The sequence below is a fragment of the Stegodyphus dumicola genome, chromosome 8 (assembly GCF_044657685.1).
Source record: "Stegodyphus dumicola isolate Sdum_Otavi_A_Nest chromosome 8, ASM4465768v1".
In the NCBI taxonomy this organism is placed as follows: domain Eukaryota; kingdom Metazoa; phylum Arthropoda; class Arachnida; order Araneae; family Eresidae; genus Stegodyphus; species Stegodyphus dumicola.
Genome location: NC_140775.1, coordinates 96157229 through 96163568, shown reverse-complemented (window position 1 = coordinate 96163568; position 6340 = coordinate 96157229).

Genomic DNA, 6340 nt, shown 5'->3' with positions numbered 1-6340 from the left:
CTCTTTTAATATATGCAGTTTTCAAACGCATCGTAGTCTGGGTTGCAAAGTATTCTTCCGAAAGAAACGCAATTCAAATAAATAAAATCAAATTCTGGAAAATTTATATTAATAAATATATTTAAAATGCTCAGTTCAAAGGAATAAATAGAAAATTTTAAAACAATTCTCTGAAGGGACAATGCAACACAAACCATTAAAATAAAAGTATAAAAATTTAAAAATTACCTAAAATAATAACTATGATAAAATATATATATAAAGAAAACTATTTGGAAAAAAATAAACGCTGCACCTTTATTTATGCAGTTCGAATAGGTAAATAGAAATTTTTAAAACAGTTATTCGAAAAAAAAAAAACCATGCAACTTAAACAATTAAAATGAAATTCGAAAAAGAAAAAATTACTTAAAATAATAACAGTTATAATTAAAAATATGATATAAAGAATATTATTTGGAAAAAAGGAACGATGGTGACCTTTTTTTCCTCTCACGGGAAAGGAAACTCGGTTGCCATATATTAAGAAGTTCGCCAAGTGAACTATTCTTGGCACAACTGAAAAAAATGATTTGTGAATTTCTCCGTAAATTTCGCTCCAAATTTTACAAAATTTCATATTTAGGCGTAATTTGAGTTGTAGAATCGAAATATGTAAAAAAATTGGTATGTTATTTCAGAAAAAGTCAGATTTTGTGTCAAAGCACCTATGTTAGAATAGTGCTATATATAAATCTAATATATATCCTAAGTCGCGCTTTCGAGACATGAAGAACGCAATTTGAATTTTGTCAATCGGCCCAATAGAACAGGAAATATAGATCTGTCCCCCCCCTTTTTTTTTTTTTCCCTAAAGCAGTGTACAATCTTTAACAAATAGATTACCTTCGACAACACCCGGCACGTGAGGTAGTAACCTAGTCTAAATCAATTTTATTGCTTCAGTGTCCGTTTTTCTTCCATACTTCAACTTTTCTTAAAATAAAAGCTTTCAATGCTTCTCGCAAATGATATAATCTTCTGAACAACCCGGACTCCATTCGAGCCTTGTTCCTTATTGCAGGGAACGAAGGCGGCAGGGAACGAATTACACATCAAATTTATAGTTCTTACCGTCCTGTTCACCTAATAAATTCTTCCCAGCTGTTTGATTATTTAATTAATGTTTGGTTTGAATTATTAATTTAATATTTGCATTTCTTTTTTTGTGAATGGCAACAATATTTTTATTCTTTTCGTATGAAAATAAGACCTCTTCAAAATGCAAAACGAACTTCTTCCTATCAGTCTCATCAAATTAATATACTCCTATTTAAAAAATCGTTCATTTCAAATTCGAATTGGAAAATCTTTCTCCAATAGAAAGATCATTAAGAGTGGCTTCTCCCAAGGAAGCATTTTAGCGCTAATTCTATTTAACATCTTTATAAATGACAGGCCGCAGCCATTAAATATGATACACTGATGATAATGTCGTTCTTACGAAGTCTTTAAAGCCGCAACTTGCTATTGACAAACTTATATTTGAAGTTAACATCACTGATCATTGTTTCAAGATCTGGAGAATTAAATTAAACCCAAATAAATGTAACATCAATGTTTTGGGTGTACTCCAACTGCGCTAATGAAAATCCCCCCGGGTTGAGCTATAGTCCAACTGCGCCAATCAAAATTTCTTCCCTCCTGCTGCCTACAGGGTTACAATTTAACTTTTCGAAGCCAATTGTAGCCAAGAGGAAAATAAAAATAAACAAATAGAATTACATATCACAAAAACAAGTAAAAAATATCTAACAAGCAGGCTAATTACTTGAATAACAGTAATAAATGCGAGAGATAACAAAGAAAATAAAAGGTATTGGTAAACATACATATTAGCATTACAAACATCTTTCATTTATGATAATAATATCATAAATTAAATAATTATAAAGCATACAAATTATATTTTTAATAAATTACATCAATAATAGTCAAGATGTCTGAACTAGACTGGAAAATTTAATAGAGTGCAAAAAATTATTCCATATCAAAGTGTGTTAAAGTGTGCTAGAAATATTTTTCGTTAATTAAAGCAATCATGTAAATGTTTGCAGAAATTAATAGTTAAATTTAAAAAAAAGCTTAGCATGAAATCTATTATAACAACATTACTATGCGTTTGGATCACTGACGTATAAATTGTAAATAAATTTAAATTATTATGCTAAGAAGTTTTTCTAAAATTTATCTAGAAGAAAAGAATTAGATAAACAGTACTGCAAATTAATATAATCAATTAGGCCTCAATAAATTAAAGCTTATTTTTTTAACCAAAAACTAAAAATTGGGATGCAAAAGTTTGTGTAATATACTTGGAAATATCTGAACATATAATTAGTTAGAAAATACAATTAAATTAATAACAAGCTAATTAACAGTAACATTAAGCTTAATTTCATTTAATCTAAAACAAGCAATCGATCAGGAGCTCCGCATAAGTGAAGTTTTAATGCTATTTTACGTAGATTTGCGAATAAAATAAAAGTTGAACTTGTGAAACAAGTGAATAATGTACTGATAGCCAACAGGAATTAAAATACAGTGGTTAAAAATATAACTACTTGTCAGAAGGTATGCAAAGTTGCTATGGCTAGAGAAATTGAATGATTATAGAAAACTCATAAAGTTAAGCGCTACAGTGGGAAAAGAAAATTCTGGAATAAACATGTTAAGAAAATTAGATGGAGAAATAATCCTTAATTTATTGATATCCATATAAACTCTATGCTTTTGGGAAAATGTTACATATAATTTGCACCGAGGTATCAATCACCGAAATTGAGTTAATTTCTTTCCTTATTTTTTTCTTATTAGAGGAATTTGTAAAAAGATACTCTAAGGTAAAGGTTAAAATTTTTGCAATATTTTTAAAGAATAAATTAAAAAAGCATTTTTACTTCATGAACTGAAATTGTTACGCTACATTTTTATACAGTAAATAAGTACAAAAAAAAAAAAAAAAAAAAAAAAAAAAAAGAGCTGGGGGATCACTGGGACTGGAAACTCGAGTCGAACTACCAATGTTTAGTGACTTTTCCACAAGACCTTTTGAAATTAGGCTGAACAATATATTAAAGAAAATAGAAGATACAGCACACGTAAGAACAAAAGTGGGCTGAATTAGAGATTTACATGTTTGGTGAATGAGTTAAACTTACCTGTATGCCATTATGAAATATTAGGAATGTAGCATAAAGCATGAGGGAAGAAGGCAATGGCAATCTAAATCATTGTAATCTAAATGTATATCATTATGAGTATCTGCTATTAATTTCAATACTGCTGAAAAAATTATAAATGAATTACATTATAAATCACATGAACTCGTTGCATTATAAATTACAACAGTTAGAAATATTATTAGCGTGATTTAGCGACCATCTTTGTTAACAAATAATTTCAAGTAATTAATTTTACAAATAATTCGGCCTGAAACTAGGTTGGAAAATAAGTTAAATGCTGAAGATTAAGCTTTGCCAAGGTGTTAGAAACATCTTCTGTTAACTAGAGTTGTGATGCAAGAATTTGTAAAAATTATCATTTAAATATAAATTGGCATAAATACAATACAAAGTATATAGATTCTACATACATGAAAACTTGAGTACGGTGCAACAATATGTGAAAAAGGAATGGATAAAAAGGGAACTGAAAATCCCAGGATATGAATATAAGGAAGTTTATTTTTATTTATTTATTTATTTATTTATTGTTGTTAATTATGAAAATTCTGCTGACGCTCATAATTATTAATTTATTAATTAAATGTGTATTAGAAATTAAATGTATGCCAAAGTACATCAGGTGGAAAACAGAATAAATATTTAAACGTTTCTAGTATTAAAATATGGAATTTGTAACAAAGTTAAATAACCTTAAAATAACTTCAATAATTAAAAATGGAAAGCTTAATACGGGAATATATTGCAATAATATTAGTGTGAATTTAGAACGACTTAAGAAGTCCAATTTTTAGATTTAATAAAGATAATTTTTATAATTAAATTAGACTGTTTACCTAAAATGGTAAATTTGAAAGTTAAAACCATTCTGCTATCTAAGAAGATTTGTTAATATTTATCTAGACAAGAAACTTATTTAAGGTGAGCTACAAATCCGATATTTGATTTGATTGATCAAATCAAATATCGGTTGATTATGTATCAGTTTTGTGTATGTCATTAATCTATCAATTTTACTATTCAAAACTGATATATATATATATCAGCGACTAAAATCTACAACTTGGAAAGTTTTTAATTCTTACAGAGAATAAAAAAGATCTGGCTCATCATTCCTTTAAGCATCATAAAACTTTAAAATGAGTGTAAAAGAAATTTATTTTTTAGCACACGCCAGACTTTAAATTAATATTTGTTTTACATGCACAATTTTTACAATATTGATAAACGGAAATAAAGGCTTGTAGTCTCCAATAGAATGTCCCATTAATGGCGATAAACGACTTTTTGTAGCACCCAATCTTCTTGGAAAGAAATGGGGGAAGGAAACGTCGCGCAATTCGTGGATTAGAAAAGTGGAGGACGGGGATTTTCGATCAAATTTGGCGCAGTTCGTACCCTACCAATGTTTTCAGAAGATACAAAAAGAATACTCCTGTTGACATTAATGTTCAAATACCAGTTAACTCTATTAAATACCTAGGTTTGCTCTTTGACGAACAACTATTGTTTAACCCTTTAACTGTTTCTCGTTCTTTTTTTTTTTTTTTTTTTTTTTTTTTCTTCCTAGTTCTTTTATGCAGGCCTCTTGACGGTCCGTTACGGAATATTGTTAGTTTAAATGTACCCTCGTTCCGTGTCTAAGTAATAGCGAAATGTACGCGAAGAAGGGCTAGCCCGGATTTCTGTTCGTCTTCCAACCCCTTAGGGAACAAGTGTATACTCAACACTGAGGACAATGGGTAATGGCTGTCATTAGCGCGGGGAGAAATCTTGATGTTTTGAGATAAAGGCCTTACACTGACTCTAAAGAAACAAATTTATTACCAGTTACAAAGTGACTGTATTAAAAGGAATTAAGAATTTTCGTTTTAGAGTAGTTATCGAATAAAAACTTTTATTTATAACTCATAAAATTATTAATGAATTAAAATGAAAAATATAGTATATTATATAATTTACTGGGAACACGAAATTAATGATTCTCTTTAATTTCTTTTTTCCTACAAATTTATATCACGAATAATAAAAAACGTGAGGCTCTTTCGATAAATTTATAAATCTTATACTTTTGACAATGCGATTCGATTATTTGATTTGGTTATTTAAGAATCTATTATTCTTGTTATAAAACTGTACAGGAATTTTTTAAAGGGGCTCTTATTTTCATTAATCAGAATAATTTGTACGACAAAGTCCTTTACTTCCAAGAAACCTCTTACGTTATAAAAGTATAAAGTTTTAAAAATTCCCCCAAAATCAGAAATTATGTTAACTTTATGCAAATTTTATTTCAAAAGCTATTTTACGCTCTGTAAAATGATGCAAACTTAAAATTTTTGAAATTTTTAGTTTATTCTTTAAATGGAAATATGCGCAAAAATTGTTTTCAACATTAAATTTTAAGATATCTAAATTGAATTTTATAAAACTCGGTTTACCACGTTGTATTTTCATTTGTAAACGGTGTGCGTAAAAAATTTGAACTCGCTAGCTTATCCAGAAATAGTCTAAAAATCGATGACGAGCTTCTGATTATAGCGACAAACACCGTGAGTGAAATGAATACAATTTTTGAAACAACTTGCCGTCTCTTAAATATTATATTTTTAAACATTTTGGAAAGCTCTGTAAATTATTGATATCACATAACCATCATTTTTATAACATTATAAAACATGTATGTGACATTCATATGCGATTCCCGACAGTTATGTTCATTTGTCAAAGTGGCTGCTTTTGATAATATTGCGATGCTCATTTTTATGCTCCACTATCTATGATACTTATTATAGATATTTAATTATGTTCTGTATCTGTACAGAAATATTGGTAAGATTGAGAGAGGCCAACAAAATTTTCGCAAAAATTTAATTGAGTTACATAACTACTTACACTAGCTCAGGAAATTTTGAGTCATTTTGTAAAAATAATCTTTTTTTTTTTAATTCCTTTTTCGCCCCTCCCCACGCTTAATGACTTTGTTACTGTTCTGATGAATGGAAGGTTATGAAAACCAAAAGCTGAGTATATAATTACAAATCTAACTAATAAATGCTTTTACAAGCACAACTCTTCATATTTTAGCAGAATTTTTTGAAAACGCATTTATATAG